The sequence below is a fragment of the Cyphomyrmex costatus genome, unplaced genomic scaffold (genome assembly GCF_001594065.2).
Source record: "Cyphomyrmex costatus isolate MS0001 unplaced genomic scaffold, Ccosl1.0 scaffold192, whole genome shotgun sequence".
Classification (NCBI taxonomy): domain Eukaryota; kingdom Metazoa; phylum Arthropoda; class Insecta; order Hymenoptera; family Formicidae; genus Cyphomyrmex; species Cyphomyrmex costatus.
This window is the reverse complement of record NW_017275954.1, coordinates 1,064,096-1,072,931: the sequence shown is the minus strand read 5'-3', so window position 1 is coordinate 1,072,931 and position 8,836 is coordinate 1,064,096.

Genomic DNA, 8,836 nt, shown 5'->3' with positions numbered 1-8,836 from the left:
TATCGGTAAAGTTCCGACGGGCGGAACTTTTATTTAAGGATGCGGCTGTGGGGCTTGTCAAGCGTTTCATTACCGGTGAATTTAACCACGGCTAATTTCGTACAATAATTGCACCTTATAAAGGAGATTTTGTCTAATCTAATATCCTCGGTGTTCATCTTGTATTTATCGCCGTTCCCCGAGAGATGGACAACTCCACTTTTGGTATCACAGTGGAATCTAAATTTGAACATGACGCAGTAAATTAACGATTTTGATAATCGATGAATATAAAAGTCATAGCTACGTATAATATAATGAAATATAATATGTTTTCTTTATAATATTAATTTAAAGATTTTTTTCTATTATAATTTTGCGAAGCAAATCATACCTATTATCAAGTTACGCGGCTATAATAAAATTACTATTAAAAATTTAATATATTGATAGTTCAAGTGGTACTATTAAATTTTCCACAAGAGCAGTAGTAATAAAATTTCCAATATAGTCGCTTTAATACTTTTAACGGCACTTGAACCAGGACGTACAATTGCAGTTTGATAGCTTCTAGTCTTTCAATAATAAGTAATGGTTCTTGGCTTGAAGATTTCAAAGAATGAACGTGGCAAACTGTATTTCGGCCGCAACGTATACGCGCTTTTCTCGTAAGTGAAAGCAACTCTTTCGCTCATATGAATTTTTCATCGTAAACAACATTGTATTTACATTGTCTTCAAGTATACCCTCCAGCTTCGCCACGCACACGCCAATATTAACATACGCGAGTAAACAAGGAACGTACAGTCCTCTGACGAGACTGATATTTTTCCGTCGCATGTCGCCGCGTCACATCGAGAACGATGACGACTACGCGCGCGGATTTAACTAATAAGAGCAATTAATGCCGGAGGTAGTAGCTAGAGGGTGGTTTGTCCGCCATGGCATGTCTCTCTTGCCTGGCGGTCGCCTCGGTCAATACCCACCGGACAAGATGGCCGACGCCCACTCCAACACAAACTCGGAGTTACATACATTTATGTACTCAAATGTATAACCCACCGGCGCCCCTCCCCCCTCCGGACGGAGTTGCCTTTCTCCTTCCGCCGGCTTCAACCCTCCTCGGTCTCGCCAGCCACTCGGCTACACGGACACCGAACTTCATCATTATTATCTCGCCGGCCTGGTGTACCTACCTTCCTACGTCGAGTCTGAATTTTGCAAAAGCCACGCGGTACTCGCGCCTTTAACGATAATATTGAAACGGAAATTCAAGAGAATTTTGGTTAATAATTTAAATTATGTACCCTGCAACTAATTACGCTACCATTTTTAAAGTAAAGTGAGATTTAATTTTGTCTTGTTTGTTATGGACGATGTCAAGTTTTTATTTGTCCTTTTTCGTGTAGGTATAATTCACGAAAGAATCTGTGATGCACTTTGCTGCAACTCGCTTTATTTATACTGTCACTCGCTCTATTTCATGGTATAGTAATGGATTTAAGTTTTAGCGCGTTAGCACCACTATATAAAACCGACAACTTGTTTTTCTCGCTTTTTATCATTCAAACATAAAATTTAAAAACTTAATTTTTTAATATACTCCGTTTAATGCCATTTTCTTATTGCAATTATACTAACTTTATTGCAATAATTGTTTTCCAAATTTAGTTGTAGCCAGTGGAAGTTAATATAAGGTTGCTATCAATTAATATAAGCTGCTACTCCATTATTGTTAATAATAAATACGTGCTAATTGCATTTAAGTGTAGACATATATGTACATTTTGTAAAATTAATTCCGTATAGAGGAGAATATATACATTTGTAATACAGCGAAACTCAGAACTCGTAAAACGATCAGTTTTAATAAGATATTATTTAGTCCGAAAAAATACGGCACAAAATGATTAGCGAATATTAAATATTAAATTCGCATTTATCATTTAAAGAGGTCTATTATGTGAATCTTCAGAGAAATCTCAAAAGGTGAAATAACATTTGTATGATGTTTAGTGTAATGCCGTCACTTTTCTCCAATACGCATTTCTTTTTTAATCACGTAGCGTAAAGTGCAGATTTTTTTTAAACTCGACACGGTGTTAGTTCGTTAGAGCATATATAAGCGCAAATGAATCGTGCGAATAGGCACGTCGTACAGAATCTCGATTGGTCAGTGCAGAGGGGTGGCCAACCCACGCGTCCGATTGGTCAAATCCACCCTTCTCTCAGACGAATGCTGACCCTTCGGGGGTGGGTTCTGTCGTCGGGAAATATCGCTGATCTGTACCTTAACAGAGTGCACGCTCGCGGGAATTGAATTATATAGTTCTTCTTTTCGGAGTGATAAATAAGAAAAATAATGCAACACACAGCACGTTGCGTCGTAATACTTATCCGCGAGCAAATTGCACATTACACTCATAAACCGTGTAAATAGCGCGCCGCGCCGTGAGGACTTCAGCGTACAGTTTTTGCATTTTTACCGAAAGACACATTGATTCAACGTTGCATTGAATGAGAAATGTAAAATCGATCGAGAAGATCTATGCAGATAATTACAACAATGTGGAATATAAGCAATATCGTAAAATAAATTCAATACTATCAATTTGATTTGAATGGAAATAATAACAATTATTACTGTATTATTCCGCGCTTACGATGACCAAATTTTTCCTACCGTGAACAACGCGCGTTCAGGAATATCCGAGTGTAACAGATCTAGGAATTTAATCCGTTCTCAATTCAGGAAGAGCCGCGAGATCGAGAATCCCGCTTGACAATACTTCCCCGCCGGTTCTTTATCGGGAAACCGAGTAGGACAGAGTCGCGAGTGGAGTATCGGCCGTAATGAGATTGAAATTAATTCGACATCGCGGTGCCGAGACACGACGAGATGTTCAACGATAAGATAATTCGACAAATTTGCTCGAGTAACTCCGCGAGATCCCGCCGGGGTCTCGCGAGATAAAACGACTTCTCGTTCCCTTTGCTTCTTTTTTCTCTCTCCCCCCTTCTCTCCCACCTAGTCGGCGGGCGATATACACGAAGCACACAACCTCTTTAAACGGAAGACGAATGATCATTACTTAATCTTTTGACCGAGGACGAGGCGTCGCCGTCGCCGTTGGAGTATCCTGGCTAATCCAGCGCAATTGTTTTCGTCCATGTTGACTGCTTATCTGGCTTAACAGCCGACTAATTCCGCGATCTAACAAACTTCGAGCTTCATGGTCTCCCTAGGCACTTAACCTCCGTTACCGTGAGTTTTTTGTTGGGCTGCGAGCGACTTGCTGAATTAAAATTGTAAATTCCGCGAGATAACACGGAGACACCGAGACAACAACGCACTACGGCAATGTGCGATAAAGGGCCATTATGTTTAATGAAATTATCTTGGTCTTCTGTAAACTGACTAATTACTTATTTGTTTATTCAATATACCTTTTGACGTAGGCTTTTTATTGACAGAATATTGTAATTAAAAAGTGATAGTTACTTAATATTAAATTTTTAACCAAAAATATGATTACGAGATTTTTCAGCTAAACTTAGACCATATCTATAAAAATAATTTTGTACTACGATAAAAAATAGTTAGTACCAAAGTAACTGGCAAATATACCAAAATATACTACCCAAATTTTTATATTTATATATATAATTTGTGTAGTCTTTGAGAATTTTACGAATAATATTCTGATATACATTGTGCCTTCATAATACAGTTTTATTATGTAGAATTGAACAAAACAAAATCGTAAAATCATAACTTCGTATCGCAAGCAAATACAAGTACTTAATGTGTAACGAATAGTTTTTTTTATTAGTCAGTGAATGCAGATCAGAATTGTAACCTAACGCTGGCACTTGAAGTTCTCTTACGCTGCAGGGTGTATAGCATCAGCAACCCTACTCTAAGCTCACTGCAGCTGATAGTTTTACTGACTGGACTGTACCTCCTATTAGCAGGCAACCGTGTACTGCACCGGTGCTTTTCGAGTTCGGGTACTTTGGGTGCGAGAAACAGGAATAGCGAGGTACCACAAGCAACAGCGTATTATCGCGTGAATCAGAAATTGTTCGTATCGATAGAAGTGTCTTCGTTAACGTGAACTTATTCATACTTGCTGATTTGGCAGAACAACTTTTTTTTATTATAATTATTCTTTTATATGGTCAATAACACTTTACATTATTTTAAATTTGTTTGAGTTGTCTGCGATACATTTTGAATAATAACTGAAAAAATATAACGTAGTATCCTAAGTATACTCTCCCTCAAATTTCTATTTAAATTTTATATTATACAGATATCTAAAAAATATTTATCGATATTTACAATACGTCGTTTAGTATATTTTCAAGTATGATTCAAATAATTTTATAACAGTATATGATAATAAACATTTTGATGAATAGACAGAATATATCGTAGAACCTTTTACGTATATTTGATACAGTCTTATATGAAATAATTTTATTTTACAAGTAGATTTACAACTTCTGTGCATTTGTCATTGCTTTTTCGTTTAGAAGTTTTATTCTGATTTCACAATTACATTTAAATGAAATATATAATTGATAAATAGTACTTATTACAATGCTTTTTATGTGAAAATATTTGTGAAGATAGACGATAGCAATACTTCGCTACTTGTTTATTATTGAAAGTAGTCGCGAGCTACGAATAAGAATAAATTCCTGCTATTTACGACGCGGAAATGGTCGCAATGGAATTCGGGGGTGGTAGCAAGTGTTTGACATATTTTGTCTGGGAAACCGACAGATCAGAGACGGAAGCGGCGGAGCAAAGGGTTGGCAAAGGGAGTGAATGCAGAGGCACCTCTGTTTCTGACGTGCAGATTAGTGTCCGCCATTGTAGTGACGTCACCTTAGTTAACACGCATTCAGACGACCCGAGGAGAGGCCAGCGAAACTATTGACCGCGATCATTTGTGGAAATCTACTAAATTCTTCGACTTGTCTAAGATTAACGTGTTTCTTTTTTATACGCACTCGTACACGGAATTTTCGACATTATCGAAATAGGTGGAATGTTTCGCGGCAGGAATCAGGGATTGACTTATAGAACGGGACGTCCTTCCGGCTCGATCGCGCGAATGCGTCGACTGCAGAACGTGTCAGAAGTCGGTTCGCCAGTTGACAGATGAATATGCCCGGGGAACAATGGGGGCCGACCAAAAATTAACGGCATTGTCCTAACTTTGCATTCTGATGCCGCTGTTTGCTCCCGCCGAGTCGATTGCTACGAAACACGAACTGAGACCGGCAGACGTGTACCGAGAAAGCTTTGAAAGCTGTTCCCTCCCTCCCTCTACTTCCCTCTTTCTCTTTCTCTCTCTGTTTCCTCGATTACCGAGCAGCAGATTAATCTGATGTTGACGGTAGATCCCGGACATCGTGATCTATATTTCGCTTGAGGTTTTCGAGGAATCCGTGGAATGATCTCAATGCGAAAGCGAAGCAAGCGAAAATAGGATGGAAAATAGGAAATGACGATAATGTTGAATCGATATGATTTCATAATTTACTCTTGCGAATTGGGAGTAGCGAAAATAAAGCAACAATAATTTTTTTAATTTTTTAATGATAAATTAATGTAAAAGAACTTTTTTGGACTTGCATTTGTTAAAAATCTTCAAATTATGGATATAAATGATTACTTTTAATTCACGAAAAAAGCCTCATTAAATAATTTATTGTTATATTTTTATTTAAAAAATAATGTAATACATAATTTAGCAAGTTAATAGAACATGATAGAATGATTTAGCAAATTATTTGCGACATAGAACATTAAAATTATTTTTTTCTCAGAAAAAGAAACAGAAAAAAGAACTTATTCATAAACTTGTGCGAATTCATATATATAAATTTAATATATGCTAATGTCGTAAAAATATTGTATACTTTATAAAAATAATTAATTTTGTTATATGTGGCATTTATTAAAATTTTGTGTTTAATATTGCTTTATAATATTTTCGTAATATGTAATATGATTAAGAAATATGATTAATGCATTACCAAATTAATAATTTACAATAATTTTATTGATAATAAAATTAAAGAAAGACATAAAACAAAGAATATTTTTGAAGTATTATTATACTGTTTTTATAGATTGAAATAGATTTAAAAAAATAAGCACAAAAATATAAGCCAAGTACCTTTAAGCAAGCCTTTGAAAGAGCAACCCGGTATACTAGTAAGTGTATGTCCGTCTAGGTGCAGCATGATTGTCCTCACCTGAGATTTCGTTTGTATCGTTACATCTTCACGCTAGATGGCACAGTTGATTCCTTATTAAACAGTTACCTGATTTCGGTCTGATAGACTTGTCCCTAATGGCTATAATGTCTTATATTTTTTTAATAAAAAAAAGATCACCCGATTTTCAGCGACGACTATATAAATAAATAAATATGGTACATATATATACATATACATTTTTGAGGTATATTTCATTTGCAAATTGTAAATTATAAATTTGAAATAAAACTAATATTGAAGATCATATTGACAATGAGATTTACTACAATAGAACATTTAAATTTTAAATTACATTAAATTTTAAATTTATTAAATGAGCAATAAAAAAATGCTCGAATATTTCTTTTCGACGTGACGAATTCATTTTAATTGTGTTTTAAACTGTTGCGAAACACATTATGCAATGGGCGGCGAATGATAGTGACTCGGGACGAGTTAAACAATTTATGTAACAAGCTTTCTACGCGTACGTTTGACAGACGCGTATCGGAAACTGATGTCGCAGACAGATAATTGAGAGTCTCTCATTTTTTAAAGAATCAATTAATTAACCACATAATGATTTATAAAATATAGGTATATATAACTAATTAAAAATAATTTTACGAATACAAATATAAAGTTAAAACGAGTGATATCACACGCGTAAAAAATTTCGACTTTTCTAGAAAGTTAAAAATTTATAAAAATATTATGTTTAAATTGATGAAAATATATATAAATCCGTTATTATTATTTATTCTTGCTTCTAAAAATATATCGAAAAGTTAAAAAGCACAAAATTATCCATAAACTATCTTTTTATTTGAAAATCTAAAACATACGTAGAATATTAATAAATTAATTAAAACAGACACTCGATGTCACTTAATTACGCTCGTGTAAGAACCGCAGTAAACAATAAAGACCCAACCCAGGTCATAGATTAAACGAGCTTAGATAGAAACGTGACAATTTATTTAATTTTCATTTACAGCGTGACTTTCTAAATTTCACGGTACGTTTCGAACTTTATTTAATCCTCCTCAACCTAATTACGAGGTTGTCCCATGTATAATACGTAGAATGTACATAGAATATATACAGTTACAAAGAAACTTCTCTGCAGTAACTAATATCCATAAGGATTAAATTGTTACACAATTGGCATAAAGACCGGAAGGATATGGTGTAGGAGTGTAAGAATGAAATGAACTCAAATAGTATAGGTTATTTAAAAACAATGTCGTTTATTTGAATCGCACAAGACATACACCGTATCTGCTATGTTTACAATTAGGGACCTCTGCGAGGTAAAGCTCGGCCAACGTTTGTCGCAAGCCTCGGCCGGAGTTTACTCGGAGATGCCTGGGTTTTTTTTTATTTTTCGTATTGCCTTAATGTCGATCCTCGGTTAAAAGTGTTCAATGCCAGGTTTAACCCGGTCACATATTCTGTCCCTAGAAACCGAGCTTCGGATTATTTACCCTGGATCAGAAGATTTCCTAAAAATCCAATTTCCCTGCTATTATCGTACTCTTTCGCATCTCTTTTTTCCCCGTAATCGACTCTATGGAAAAAAAAATTCTTCCCTTTGCGCTCTCTCTTTCTCTTATTATAATTATAGGAAATACTTCGTAGTTTTAAATTATATCGACTGCCTAGATACTTTGCTCGACTATACTCCTGATGTTCGTTCTGGGATTATCTTTTAGCATTTTATGTGTTTTACCCTGTAGAAACGTTAGAAACCAACCGGAGGATACGACGGGACAGTCAGATTAATTTATTATTAATACGTCAATTAATCGAGATAACGTGGAGTTCGCGCATTATTATATTTTAGGTAACACATTAAACGCTGTTGCGCGACTGGTGCGAATAAAGCGGAAATTGCCCAGTGGCAATATTCATATCGGATTTACATTACAATTTATTACGACTACAGCGTTTACCGTGTATCTCTCTCTATAGCGTAAGGATATTTTTCCATGTCGCCTAAATTTGTTATTGCCCTCGTCGCATCCCGCCGGTCCGATCGCCCGCCGCGAGATTTGCATTTGACACATGTCACTCCTTTGTTTCGGTGAGGCAGGGGAATTTGGTCCTATGTGGGATAAACGTGAATTAAAAAAAAAAAGGAAGTAGAGTAGGAGGAAGAATTTTCCGAAATCAAAGTACGCGTATTCGTGTATAGTGACGTGCCGCAGAATTTTTATTTCGTCGATTACACACACGGTGCTCGATCAAAAATTTCTCTCGCTCTCTCTCTCTCTCTCTCTCTCTTTCGCTCTCGCTCTCTTTCTCTCTCCATTCATTCCGCGAATTCTCGAAGGGGATTATCATCCCCATATCTCGCTCGATCGTTTTAGATCCAATTTCCGTTCACAATAATTGTGAACAACAAAACACGTCGTTACACAAAAAAAAAAAGAAAAAAAATCATCGTATAACTTATCTTTTTTTTTTTATTACGATCATTAAATAACTTTTCGACGATGCGGCTCTCTTTCTGCTTCCGAATCATCGCTACGGGCAGTGCCATTATTTACAGTATGTTGTATAAACGCGGAGCCTG